We start from the raw sequence: 15068 nt of genomic DNA, 5'->3' as shown, positions 1-15068 counted from the left end.
ATAGCACATGAGGGGCATTTGGGTCAGACGTTGACACAGCAAAGACTCAAGTTGAACTTTTGGTGGCCCGGTATGGACTCATCTATATCTTCCTGGGTTGAAGATTGTCCTACCTGTAAAGTAGGTGAGAAAAGATTGAAAATTTCATTGGGGTCTCAAGTTGGGGAGTTAAAATTTCCTGAAGAACCGTGGCATACTATTTGTCTGGACTTTAAAGGTCCAATGAATGAGTTACCTATGTCTCAGAGGTTTGCCATTGTTGTAGTGGATTGTTTTTCAAAGTGGTTGTCGGTAGAATTTTTGAAGGACATCACTACTGATACGACCATAAGATATTTGAGGTCTTTGTTTTTCATGGAAGGTTTTCCAAATGTCATCATTACTGACAACGGGACACAGTTAGTTTCTCATGAGATGCGCTCATTTCTAGCAGTTTCTGGTATCTCTCACCACAGAACGTCCCTCTACAATCCCCAAGGGAATGGCCTTTGTGAGCGCTTAAACAGATTAGTCAAGGGAACCATCCAGATGGCAGTTTCTAAAGGTTCCTCGGTTTCTAGTATGGTTTGTGAAATGGTTTATGCCTATTGCACTACTCTTCATGGTTCCCAGAACAAGTCTCCCTTTGAGATTATGAGGGGCAGAGTTCCCAGCACAAAATTGACTCCCTCTTGGTTTAAAGATTTAGTTTCTCAGTCAGACTTAACAAAGAGTGCTCTTACGTCCGGGTCTATTTCTGCTAGTAAGTTGGCGAAACCAGTTTCTAATAAGATTTCTAAGGGTGATCTTGTAAAAATAAACTCTGGTAGGGTTTTGTCATGCCTCACACGTTCTCCTCCTCCTACACTGTCCCTTTAATCGTTCACTATATAAGACTCTCCAACCCATGGAGCGACGCTTCACGTTCTTGCGTCTAGCTCCGTTGGTTTACTTCCGTCCTACTGTCTAGTTGCCTGACTTCCGGTATTTTGTGCCTTCCGCATTTCCCCCTAGGGAGCTCCCGGCCCCCTTGTCCAACCCGGGCTCCAGTCTTTGCTCCCTCCCTTCGTGAGTTCCAGCCTTTGTCGAGTGTTGTTTCCAGCTAACGCTTGTCCGTTGGAATTCTATTCACGGAGTCTCCGTGAGTCTTCTACAGTTGTGAAGCCCTGCACGGCGGCCAGATTTCTTCTCCCCGCCTACCGGCCGGGCTCAATTCTCCGTGCTTCTTTTTTCCCCTCTGCTCCGCCTTTCAGCCGGGTTTTCGCTCCGCTGACAGGCCGGGCTATCACTCCCTTTTCCCCCACTGGAGTTGCTTCGCCCGGCATGCCGGTCTTGCTATCCGCTGCCCGGCTGGGTTTACTGCAGTGCTCTTGATTAGTTAGTTAGTAAGGTTTAGCATTCCCAGTGTGTCACTTCCTTCCCCTTCCCACTATTATTTATCTCCCAGTCCATTCTTTCTCAGTGGAATACTGCTATCTTGGGATATCATTTATTTGGCAGTTGATTCTTGCGTGGACCAGAGGGGATTTCGCATTTTTACTCTTCTAGAATCACGGTAACAGCGCGGTAGCGCAGCATTTTCATTTAGTTACGTGTTATGACTTATTGCAGTATTTGAATATATGTTTGTTTCTACAGATGTTAGTACAGCTATCCTGTGTTTTGGTACAAGAGTTGGAGCGTTCCATCTGTATTGTAAAAGAGTATTTCAAGCACTACACAAACACCAGAGTGAGCAGTGTATTGGTCATTATATATTACACTGCGTGTATTTCAGGCACACTGTACTTACTGATATTACCATCTTTTCCTATAGCTTCAGAAGAATTCCTTACAAGAGGTCCATCCACAACCCTTCTGCGATATTTAAGCTACTCCAAGCATACACAGGGTAGGAGAGGTTCATATGTGTCACGGTTGTAGAGATTGTAGAATATTGCTGTATTCAGATACATGTTATTACTTCTTTGTGTTACAGCCAACTCCTTACCAAGCACTCAAGTGAAGTGGAAAAAGCATCCTGTCTGAAGATTACCATCACACATTTCTTCCCCCCAACCTTTCCTTGTTTTGTTTCCCTGTTTTCCCCTGGCGCGCCTCTCGAGCTCTAGTGCTCGATAGAGTCGGAAGGCCGCAGGGGAAGGCTGTGGATTTATCTTCGGACTCCTGACGCTCCTGTGGAATCATCTTGTATCCTTTACAGAACGTGAAGCCCAAGTGGTGTGTTCTGCCTGAGCGTCATGGATCTCGAAGCAGTGACCCTAGCGGATTTAGCGGGGATGTTAGGGAGTTTGCAAGTAGAAACACAAACATTGATGGCCAGAGTAGACTCTATACAGAGACATCAACCCAATGGGGCTACAGGAGGAGGAGCATCGGTGGTACAAGTAACCACACCTTCTACTATACCTCTAGCACCCCCTGAAAGATTTGCAGGAGAGGCAGCGCGATGCGCAGCCTTCCTTAGTCAATGTCAACTTCACTTTTCGTGTAAGGCTCAGTGTTTCCCTTCTGATCAGGCGAAAGTAGCCTTTGTAATCTCTTACCTCAGTGGTTCTGCGGCTGATTGGGCTATACCCTTAGTGGATAGGGACGACCCTCTATTACACAACTATACAGACTTCAGGCGAGAATTCCGTAAATTATTCGATAGACACATGTATACCCATTCTTCTGACACAGAATTGTTGGATCTTAAACAGGGTACACAGGATCTTGTAGTCTACATCACCAAATTTCGCCGGTTAGTGGTTGAGTCCAATTGGCCTGAAGAAAAGCGCAGTACCATGTTTTACAGGGGTTTACGAGATGATCTGAAAGACGCCTTGTCACAGATAGTAGATCTCCCCAATACATGTAATGCTCTCATTGATTTGGTAGTGAAGATTGACCATCGGTTTCATGAAAGGAAGAGAGAGAAGGGGAAGCATGAGTACCGTTATGTCGCTATGAAGGAGAAGAAGAGTGTTCCAGAAAAGCCTAGTGATGACAGTGAACCTATGCAAATAGGTATAGTCCGAGGACCTCTGACTTCATGCCCCTGCGGCATTCCAATTCTTCATAAATGAAGTCTTGAAGGACATGCTTGAAATATACGTAATTGCATATATTGACGATTTGTTGATTTTTTCCTCTACCTTGGCTATCCACCAGCAGCATGTACGCAATGTGCTAGAAAGGTTGCTTGACAATCGTTTATATTGTAAACTAGAAAAATGCACTTTTCACACTCAAGAGGTTCCCTTTCTGGGATATATCGTGTCCCCTAAGGGTCTTCGTATGGATCCTGCCAAAGTAGAGGGCGTTCTGGCATGGCCAGCCCCTAGTTCAGTCAAAGAAATCCAAAGTTTTGTGGGGCTGGCCAATTTCTATCGGCGGTTTATCCGCAATTTTTCTGCCTTGGTGTCACCCATTACGTCTCTGTTGAAGAAAGGGGTTCCCTTTGTCTGGTCCTGTGAGGCAGAGCAATCCTTTCAGCTCCTGAAGGAGGCTTTCACCAGCGCCCCTGTGTTGCGCCATCCGGATCCAACTCTGCCCTTTGTGGTGGAGGTAGATGCTTCTCAGGTGGCGGTGGGAGGAGTCCTCTCTCAGGCTGATGCGGTGTCCGGTGAGTTCCATCCGGTGGCTTATTACTCTCATAAATTCACCCCGGCAGAATACAACTATGCCGTGGGGGATAAGGAACTCCTAGCCATCAAGAAGGCGTTTGAAGAGTGGAGGCAGTACCTCCTAGGGGCCAGGCATCCTGCAGTAGTATACACAGACCATCGTAACCTCCAATACATTAAGGCGGCCAAAGCGCTGTCCATGAGACAACTGCGTTGGTCCCAGTTTTTTAGTGAATTCGACTTCACTGTCCAATATAGACCTGGAAAACGTAACGGCAAAGCAGATGCCCTATCAAGATTAGGATTTGAGGCCCCCGCAGATCCAATCGAACAGACCTTTATTATTCCCAGAACGAATATCGTAGGAAGCTTACTGACCGAGGAATCTTTCCTAGAGCAGGTTCGAATCAGTCAGGCCTCAGCAGACATGACGACTGTGGTGGGTACGCATGACACTTCCAAACTAGGGGACCTTGTGTGTGTACAAGGGGGAGTGGTATTACCAACAAAGGATTTACAGGAGCAAGTCTTGAAATGGTATCATTCCCATCCTATAGCTGGTGGTCATCCTGGGATAAAGAAATCAATCAGGACAGTGCGTGACAGGTATTGGTGGCCTAATATGCTTTCAGACGTAGAACAATTCGTCAAGACCTGTTATGTATGTGCACAAACCAAGACATCTCGCCTCAATCCTGTGGGTCTTCTTATGCCACTGCCAGCCCCTCCCAGCCCCTGGCATACTGTGTCCCTTGATTTTATAGTGGAACTACCGCTCACTCAAGCAAAGAACAATACGTTGCTGGTGGTGGTGGATCTGTTCACTAAAATGGCCCATTTCGTGCCGTTAAAGGGTTTACCCACAGCCGTTGAATTGTCATCCATATTCATGCAACACATAGTACGACTTCATGGGTTCCCTTCTGTTCTAGTTTCCGATAGGGGAGCCCAATTTGTGTCCAGATTTTGGAAGAGTTTATGTTCGTTGCTCCAAATAGAAGTACGTCTGTCCTCGAGCCATCATCCTCAATCAGATGGGCAGACGGAGAGAGTTAACCAGTGTTTTGAGCAATTCATAAGGAATCAGGTGTTACAGTCTCCGGTGGACTGGGATGAATTGGTGTGGGTAGCAGAAATCTCCTATAACAACAGCATACACTCCTCCATCAATGTATCTCCGTTCTTTTGTTCATATGGTTATCCCCCTAAGTTGTTACCCTCAGGAGCGGTTGCAGAGTGTCTGACCCCCGCTGCTTCAGATAGGGTAGAGAGATTACATGACATACAAAGGAGGGCATTAGAGAGTCTTGAAATGGCCAAGGTGAGATACACAGAAGGGGCTAATCTACACAGGAGATTGGAACCTATATACACACCAGGGGACGAGGTTTGGCTCTCCACTAAATACATTGCTCTTGGGGGTCCACGCAAGTTCAACCCCAAATACATAGGTCCCTACAAGGTGGAGAGGATGATCAATCCTGTCGCCATGAGATTACAACTTCCATCTTCTTTCAAGATACATCCGGTATTCCATGTGTCCTTGTTAAAACCGGTTGAACCAGGAACCACGTTGCCAGTGAAACCTCCTCCATTAATCTTGCAGGATTCGGAAGAATATGAGGTCGAGGCTATTCTCGATTCCCGTAGAGTGAGGAGTTCGGTTCAATATTTGGTCCATTGGAAGGGATACGGTGTAGAGGACCGTACATGGGAACCCTCTTCTAACATTCATGCACCCCGTCTGTTACGGGCGTTTCACCTGAGACATCCAGACAAGCCCAAAGGGTTGGGGGTTGTTGTGGGGGGAGTGTACTGTCATGCCTCACACGTTCTCCTCCTCCTACACTGTCCCTTTAATCGTTCACTATATAAGACTCTCCAACCCATGGAGCGACGCTTCACGTTCTTGCGTCTAGCTCCGTTGGTTTACTTCCGTCCTACTGTCTAGTTGCCTGACTTCCGGTATTTTGTGCCTTCCGCATTTCCCCCTAGCGAGCTCCCGGCCCCCTTGTCCAACTCGGGCTCCGGTCTTTGCTCCCTCCCTTCGTGAGTTCCAGCCTTTGTCGAGCGTTGTTTCCAGCTAACGCTTGTCCGTTGGAATATTATTCACGGAGTCTCCGTGAGTCTTCTACAGTTGTGAAGCCCTGCACGGCGGCCAGATTTCTTCTCCCTGCCTACCGGCCGGGCTCAATTCTCCGTGCTTCTTTTTTCCCCTCTGCTCCGCCTTTCAGCCGGGTTTTCGCTCCGCTGACAGGCCGGGCTATCACTCCCTTTTCCCCCACTGGAGTTGCTTCGCCCGGCATGCCGGTCTTGCTATCCGCTGCCCGGCTGGGTTTACTGCAGTGCTCTTGATTAGTTAGTTAGTAAGGTTTTGCATTCCCAGTGTGTCACTTCCTTCCCCTTCCCACTATTATTTATCTCCCAGTCCATTCTTTCTCAGTGGAATACTGCTATCTTGGGATATCATTTATTTGGCAGTTGATTCTTGCGTGGACCAGAGGGGATTTCGCATTTCTACTCTTCTAGAATCACGGTAACAGCGCGGTAGCGCTGCATTTTCATTTAGTTACGTGTTATTACTTATTGCAGTATTTGAATATATGTTTGTTTCTACAGATGTTAGTACAGCTATCCTGTGTTTTGGTACAAGAGTTGGAGCGTTCCATCTGTATTGTAAAAGAGTATTTCGAGCACTACACAAACACCAGAGTGAGCAGTGTATTGGTCATTATATATTACACTGCGTGTATTTCAGGCACACTGTACTTACTGATATTACCATCTTTTCCTATAGCTTCAGAAGAATTCCTTACAAGAGGTCCATCCACAACCCTTCTGCGATATTTAAGCTACTCCAAGCATACACAGGGTAGGAGAGGTTCATATGTGTCACGGTTGTAGAGATTGTAGAATATTGCTGTATTCAGATACATGTTATTACTTCTTTGTGTTACAGCCAACTCCTTACCAAGCACTCAAGTGAAGTGGAAAAAACATCCTGTCTGAAGATTACCATCACACATTTCTTCCCCCCAACCTTTCCTTGTTTTGTTTCCCTGTTTTCCCCTGGCGCGCCTCTCGAGCTCTAGTGCTCGATAGAGTCGGAAGGCCGCAGGGGAAGGCTGTGGATTTATCTTCGGACTCCTGACGCTCCTGTGGAATCATCTTGTATCCTTTACAGGTTTCAGGTGGTTTATCTAAATTTAGAGGTCCCTTTTCTGTGAAGATGGTTTACCCTCACTATGTGGTACTTTCCAATGGAGAGAAATGGAATTTGAGGAGGGTGGCTCTATATCAGAAAACTTCTTCTGCTGCCAGTTCTCAGATTTCTAATTCTATTCCTCCTCAGGTTCAACATTGTAGTAGTGATTCCTCTGGTTACATGTTCATACCTTCTCATGTCCCCTCTTCCCCCAGTTCTGTGGGAGGGTTAAATAGGAGGGATGGTGGTGGTGATGCTCCTGATGTTCAATCCAGTAGTGGAGTTTCAAACCAGTCTGTTCTTTCTCCAACTCATGAATTCTCTCAACCACCCTCAAGGTGTCCAAGGTCTCATAGACCGCCCTTGTATCTAAATGATTACTGTTGTGATTGATATGTTTTGTTGAAGAACCGAGGTGTTTTCCCTATTTTATGTTACTAGTAGGTAATTCAATTTCTATCATAATTTTGCCTTATCCTCTTCTTTCTGTTATTGATAATAATTTCTTTTCCTAAAAATTCTAGTTATTTTGTTTCAACGAGAGAAGATGTGTTGTACATTATTCCTATCTCTGTTTCAATTATTCCCTTACCTCATTGTGTTCCAGAACGTGTGGCTCTGAACTCTTCCTAGGATTCTAGGTAGAGTCAGTTTGTGCCTGGCCAGCTCCTTATGAAGATGTCTTGCTGTTGAACTGCGCAATAAACCTATTGCACTGCACTAGAGTCCCAGAAGCATTTACTACACAGCTTTTGTCATCTAATACAGCTTTTGAAACTTTTCTATAAACGTATCCACAGGGTGGATGTTGATTCCACAAGAATTGTATTTCTGCCTCATACCTCATGCTATTGCCTCTTTGATATATAATTCTGCCCTCACTGAAGGGTTTACATTGCAATGCATGGGGGAAATTTTACAGCTAAAAAGTACACTCAGCCAACACACTTTGTCATATTAAATTATTTAATTCATACATGCAATAGCACATCACTGCAACCAATACCACCATCATGAATACCACACCACTGTTAATACCATACATACAACTTCCACAATACGGCCAGCTGCACAGCAGTACTAATTGCACATCACCACCAATACCACACCACCCCCAATACCACACCACCACCAATACCTCCTCACCACTAATCACATCACCAGTACTACAACCACTAACACCTCCCCTATTATCACCACCAATAGTAATATCACCAATACAACCACTACCAAAACTACAACTAGAGCAAGCACCCATACCACCAACACCCACCACCATTAATACCACCGCCAGTAGCATACCACTTCTACCTACACCACAACCTAATTTGCCACCATCAATTCCACTACCATCACCAAAACCACATCCATCAATACCACAGGCACCACCAACACCACCAAAGACATAATACCACCAATACCAAAACCACCAATACCAAGCAGTGGCAAAACCAATAGGTCTAATTTTGGAGTGCAAACGCATGGAAGTATATTTCTGCATGGATGTATTTGCACATGTTGCCACATTGAAGCCAGGCCCTCTAGACCTGGCTGTGCTTGTTCTCGACTCTCCCTGTAAGTGTCAATGTCAGAAAAAATTAATTCATAACAGATTGAATTAGTTTTCATACTGTGGGGTGAAGGTGAAGAAGGTGAACAGACTAGATTGCAGCATACAGAGCTCCAAGACCAACCAAATGGGGACTAGAGAATGGGTGGCTTAGGGTGCAATATGTGAAGTCTTCGGTGTCCAGATACGATCATCAATGTGGGGGTAGGAAGTCACATAGGAGGGTGGAGCTTTTGTCACATTTTCTTAGGTTCTCACAAATGCAGACGTTAACTTCATTCTTTTCAAGACACAATGGATGAGCAGAGCCCACCAACGCATCAACTACTGCCTTGCCAGCGAAAAGTTTCTACCTGAACCTTCCACCCCCAATATTCTTGAGCCTAAACAGACCACACCCAAGAGGATAACAGGGGACAAACAACCCCAGAACAGACACACAAGTACACTAAGACACACAAGACAGAGCGTGATAAAGAACCACCTAGGGAAATTCAGACAACACAAGGAAAATCACACAAAAAAATAATGCAACAACATCTAACTGCTAACTAGATAACCAGCTGGATGTGTTCACACCATGTTGTATCAAGAACTCTCATGTCATGCAACATGCCTTTCCTCAATGGGGCTCTTATCTTCAGAACAGCAACTGAGACCCCATATTTATCCTCTGTTTACCATCCCAACAAGAATTGCAACTATTCTAACAATCTGCTCGGGCTTGGAATCTATAGGAAGACCTTTGAAAACTTAAATGTCCATTTAACATGCTCTCAATTTTCAACGCACAGAGTCAATTTTCTCACTTTAATGATCACTGTGGTATTTAACTCTAGACTGCAAAGCACTGAGTTTAGATCTCAACACTCCGTCTTTTTCACTCTTCACGTTCATCTACCCTGGAAAGAGACACAGATTAGGTTTACACCGTCATTAACCTCAGAAGGTACAAACAAGTAGTTGAGTGGTGATGTGTACTCAACCACTGAGTTAATCAGCATGAGCTTTGGGCATCTCCTCTTTGGAGTCTCTGATTGGGTGCCGCTCTTTAGCTTTGGTTTCTTATCAGAACCCGCAGGAGAAACGATGCAGTTGTTTTCAGGCTTGTATACTGTAAAGGCAGAAGTGTTCATGCATGACTGTCGCTAGCTTCTCCTATGTGTTGGTCATTGGAACATGCTGTTTATAGCCTTGCAAGCCTGTCACACACATATTAGCCTTAGCACACAAAGTGACATGTATAATCATGACAGAGGAGCATCTTGTTTTCTCACACCTGTGTGCAGGGGATTGTGTGTACAATTCATATGAGGTTAAGTCACATGTGCCACGTTGGATTGTGTGGTCAGGTATTGTCGTTGTGGTACATTTGAAGGAGCAGTGCACTGCATTGGGTGACTGGTGGCTATTCCGAAGACCGTATCTGTAGGGCCTGCAGGTTCCAGTGCTGGGATGTGTCTATCCAGGAGAGCACTTGGTGTGCGATTTTCTTGTGCTTTTTCGTGTAAGGTTATGACAGTCAACACCATGGTGCACTTTTATGTTGGTGTACACCTGCTAAAGCTTCATGTGCATATACCAACATGTAGGTCACATTGTTTCTATGCTAAAAGTCCATGCAAGTTGTGGAAACACAACAGTTGCAACAATCAGATGTTAATCGCCATTTGCAGCTATGCAGAAATAACACTCAATAATTGATTGTCCAGTCTTTACTTTTCTTTATAAAAAGAAATAGTATATTTATTACACACACACACACACTACTCCATACTAAGCATCAATTTACAAATGTACATAAGCTGCTGGAATTACTTTGTGACATTGCATAACATTCTCTCTCCTCCCACGGTTGGGGGTCTAGTACCACCACTCCGATGTATGCACCTCATCTTGTCCCCTAATGCAGTAGGTTGATCATAACCTGAGTGATGGCCCTGCCCACTGGCACCATCCTAGTGGTGACCCACCCCAGTATTTCAACAAGCGTTTATAACGGGAACACCTGCCATAGTGACACATAACCCTGACTGAATAACTCATACTGACTCTACAGTATACACCCCTGAATTACAGTGGCTAACAATCTGGGTTGTTCATCACTCAATGTAGTAGCAAGAATACATGTCTAGCATCCCTTTAGAATGGCAGGTACTTATCATATCGATTACAGTTATAATGCATTACAATTAAAGCCCCTAACAGGCATCACAATGATAATCAAAGGATTAAGCATGTACAGCCAGACACCCTAGCAGGAATGTCTAGCAGGATAACCCCAATTCGCTTATCATTTCACATTAAACATGTGATTTTCAGTCCCCAAAAGGAACATCATTCGTAAATGCACCACATGTGCAAGTACACCTTCCCACCTCTAGAAGAAATCACCTCAGTAACAATCCATGTCTAACCCTGTACACTTCTGTGCAACCCTAAGCTTCAGCTCCTTGCTGTACAATAAAAGTTCCAGCATGAGGTAGGTTTACACAGATGAACCCTTGAGGGGTAGTCTCCTTTGAGTCCTCCAGAGACTGAGGGTGAGGACTTTCCACTTCTTCGCTGGGGGAGTCTGCGTTGCTCCCGCAGTTCCCCCGGTACCTTTGTATGCATTTTGCGTCAACCCCATCTTCCTGGGGCCACCCCACGCCACCAACAAGCCGGCTTCCTCTGCAGGCCTTCCCCTGGCCCTGCTGGGCATTATGGGGCACACTACTTCCTCATGCACGTAAATAGAAGAGCAGCGGCTCCCCCACTGCTCTGGGAGAGCCGTGCTGCCCTTGGTGGTGGCCTCATGCTGCTTCATCTCCTTTGTTGGGGGCCCGGTCCCACCCGGACCCCTTTTTCTCAGGTGAGTTATGTGCGGCTTGGGGAGCCCACCCCTGGCAGCTCCTGCTGCTTCTCTGGGGCCCGGTCCCACCCAGGCACCCCGCATTCTCGGAACGTTGGAGAGCAGCTCAGGGGGCCCCACCCCCGGCGGCTCCCGCCAGCTCTCCAACTGCCCAGCACCCTGCATGCTGCCTTGGGAGCCGGCCCTTCCATTCTGGTCTGCCCGCTCCTGCGGGCAGACAAGGAGACTGCTGCTGGCCCAGCGGGACCTCGGGGGAGTGCAACAGCACTCCCCCTGCCTTCCTTCTGCCACGGGGGTGTGCGGCTGCACTCCCCCTTCCTCGTGGTCCACACCTGCGCCCAGAGTTGGGGCCCCCGGGCACCAAGGAGGTCTTCACGGGGACCGCGATGGCACTTCCCTCTCCTTCCTGCAGCCACCGGGGCCCGGAGTAGGGGATCCCGGGCCCCAAAATTCTTCCCAGGGACCGCGACAACACTCCGGACCCTGGGGATACCTTCACAGGGAGCGCGACGGCGCTCCCTGACTTTTGCTTCTTCGGGGGCCAGGGTAGGCTCCTGGCACCCCCAGGCACCTTCAAGGGGAGTGTTACGGTGCTCCCCGACTTTCTCTTCATCGGGGGCCAGGGTAGGCCCCTGGCCCCCGAGGGGTTCAATCACAGGGAGCACGACGGTGCTTCCCAACTTTCTCATCTTCTGGGGACAGCCCCCAGGACCTGAGCCACCCTGGGGCACAGCGAAGACCGGCGGCGGAGCCCCACGCGTTTTGTCGTCGGTCAGGGCAGAGGTCAAAGGCCACCTACTTTCTGGGGGGCATATCTCAGCCCCCCACATGGCCGATTTCCACCATTTTAACCTCTTCTTGTTCCTGGTGGCCAGCCCTAGCCACAGGGAGCACTTTCCACCGCCCTCCTGGTCTCCAAGATGGTGAACTCAGCATGGAGCTGTCTTCACTGGCTCCCTGCGCCAGCCTTTAACCTGGCTCTCCTTCTGGGCCTCTCTTTTTCTTGTGCAGAGGCCCATGCGTCTCCAGGCTACAGCACCAGTCTTCCTCAGCAAGACCACACCCCAGAGAGAGCTTCTCTTCCTGTGCAAAATCTTTTTAAAGAATTTTGAGGAGGCTGGCAGGAAGGCCCTTCTGCCCTATCCTCTCTGACACAGCTCCCTCCTTCCTGCACAGGCCTCTGGGATACTTCAAAATGGTATCATCCAGAGGTCTCATGTTAAATGGTCTCTGAAAAGCCCCCTTACCCCCTTGCTGCCTTCATGACGCATGCCCAGGGTAGGCCTTCCTGCATAGGCCTATGACGTACTTCAAAATGGTGTCGTCCAGGGGTCTCATGCTACATGGGCTCTGAAAAGCCTCCTTGCTGCCTTCATGGCGCATGCCCGGGGCAGGCCTGGTGCCTGGCACCTGGTGACAGCTACTGATGGATAGCCTGCAGCTTTACCTCCCATCCCTCCCTCTTGGAGAGAAGATCTTCGCCCTTGGAATGTTTGCAGTGAATGGCTAGGCATCTGATGCTACAGCTTGGGGGGAAGGTAATTAATCCAGCCTGGCAGGGTCACACCCAGCCAGGCTCTGTTTATGATCTGAGTCAGTGGAATATGACATTTCTGGATGACCCATCAGCAGAACAGATATGGCTTTGGACTCAGCAGAATACTTCCTTTTACACAACTTACAGTGTATTTTGATGCATGTCTGGAATTTGTAGGCCCTAGGGAAGTGAAACTACACCATGTGGTCCCCATCTTCATAGGAGAGTAATGGAGTGTTCCTACAGTGAAAACAGTAAAGCACACTGACTTCCCCTTACATGTGTATCCCTACATTATAAAGCATATTCCATGACACCACCCAACTGCATATTTCCTGCCACACCATTCTATCTGTACCTGCTCCTGGGCTGCACACAACAGGAATCCTTCCGGCGCAGCCATTACACGTGTGTGCGCCCGTGTCTACATGTAACCACTCTGGTGCCCCTTACTCCGGCTGCAGCGCAGCAGCCTTCTCTCACAAGGGGGACACCCATGCAATCCACATGCAGTCTGTTTCATCATGATTTCACAGTGGGTGAGTCCCAGCTTATGAGGCTCTCCCACAGTGAAAGCTAAAAAGTCAAGTGTTCAAAAAGCGAAAAATCCGGGCAGCTCAGATGGTGAGAACTACCTTCTAAAACCACATTCCACGCCCAGCTTATTCCTACAGGGAAGAAATAGCCACTATGCATGGGTACTCTTCCCCTAGTCAGTGATAACCAGTTATAAGGGGTTCTGACTAAAACCCCCTACTCACCAGTTATCCGCTCAGACCACCTACTCCTTCCAGCCATGAGACCTCCAGCCGTTACAGGGGTCCCACACACCCCTAAGAACCCTCCTGACTCTAAGTTAGATACCTCTAGGTCACTCATGGTCTACATGGACTGAGCCGAACTAGGCCTGCCCTTGGTCACGCAACACTATGCCTACTACCTCTCTGGACAAGGGTACAGTGCCTCAGCACCAATGCAGTCACCAGGGATAGGTCTAAACCCTATCCCCTGGGTCACTCGTTGGTACCCCTTCTGGAGATTATTTCACCCAGTACTATCTCTCTGTTGGTCCTTGCACCCTAAAGATGCAACCTCTCCGGACCCTCACCCTCGCCCTGCCGCTGAGTTAATTCTGCTGCCACCACCCTTTTGGGATGACTGTCTTCCCTGAAGAAAGCACAGCAACTCGTGCTTTTCCCCTCACAGAAAAGCACCTTTGGCCACTGGCCTGGCTCCCTGATAGGACCTCAGACCGGCCTCACCACTACACTGGCAGTGCCAGGGAGGAAGACTGAGGGTGCCTCGTCAGACATCCTACAGCTCATCCCCCCCGTAGGTAGCTCCCCACGGTAACTACCCGAGGAACTTAGAATCCTTCCTTGTTCTCCGCTGCGAGAACAGGGCCTATGCACCCTTTCTTCCGAGAGACGCGCTTTCCGTCGGGAGTACCCTTGGAGAGCCCGTGAGCCCTGATTCAGCTACACCCAGGCCCACCTCTCAGAGCCCTCCTAGGTCTCCCTGCAGCACCTTAGGAGACCGTCCAGGGACACTCATGATCACTGGATTGCCTACACCACGCCCCTCTGAAGTAGAGGGTACCTTCACTTATTTTATTTTTATTTATTTCAGGGTGGTAATACCCGGCAGAAGTCCACCTTCTGCAGCGAGCTTGGGAAACACCCCCAGGCTCCCAGTCCCAGGGTCCAACCCCCAAGGACCTACCTGACTGGTCACCGGTTAGGCATCGCCCAAACCACCACCTCAGGATCACAACACAAGCTCCAGAATGACATCCTGTTGCTTCCTTGGGTTACCACCACCCTACCCTGACACTTCAGGGTCCACAACTAACCCTTCACCTGGAATCTAGGGAGTCCATCACCCCTCTAAGATCTCCACTGGGTCAGTTACCTAGCCCACCTAGAGTACCTAGGGGCTACCACTACACATCCTAGCTCAATAACTCCACTCCTTTTGGGCCACCCACTACCATGGTCCATCCTTGGGTTGCTCACCCTCCCTACCAGTTAATTTGGGGGGGCCTGCCGGACACACAACTCTACTGCACCCTCCTCCCATCGTGGAAAAAGTTTCTGGGGGGCCCCACCATGGAAACCCCTAGGGTGTTACTACCAGGGGTTAAGAAACCTCCTGCTCCATCCTTCCAGTGGTTTTGGCCTGCGCCAATAGCAAGAAAGATTTCAGCGGGGGAAGGATATCTGGGGCCCCTTCTGTGGAAACCTTCCCTGCCCTTAGAAAGTGTGTGAATTTCCCAGGACCCCTTACTTCTCCTGTCTCCCCAAAGTCCGATCCAC

The sequence above is a fragment of the Lissotriton helveticus genome, chromosome 3_1 (genome assembly GCF_964261635.1).
Source record: "Lissotriton helveticus chromosome 3_1, aLisHel1.1, whole genome shotgun sequence".
NCBI classification, from domain to species: Eukaryota; Metazoa; Chordata; class Amphibia; order Caudata; family Salamandridae; genus Lissotriton; species Lissotriton helveticus.
Note: the sequence above shows the minus strand (reverse complement) of the source record.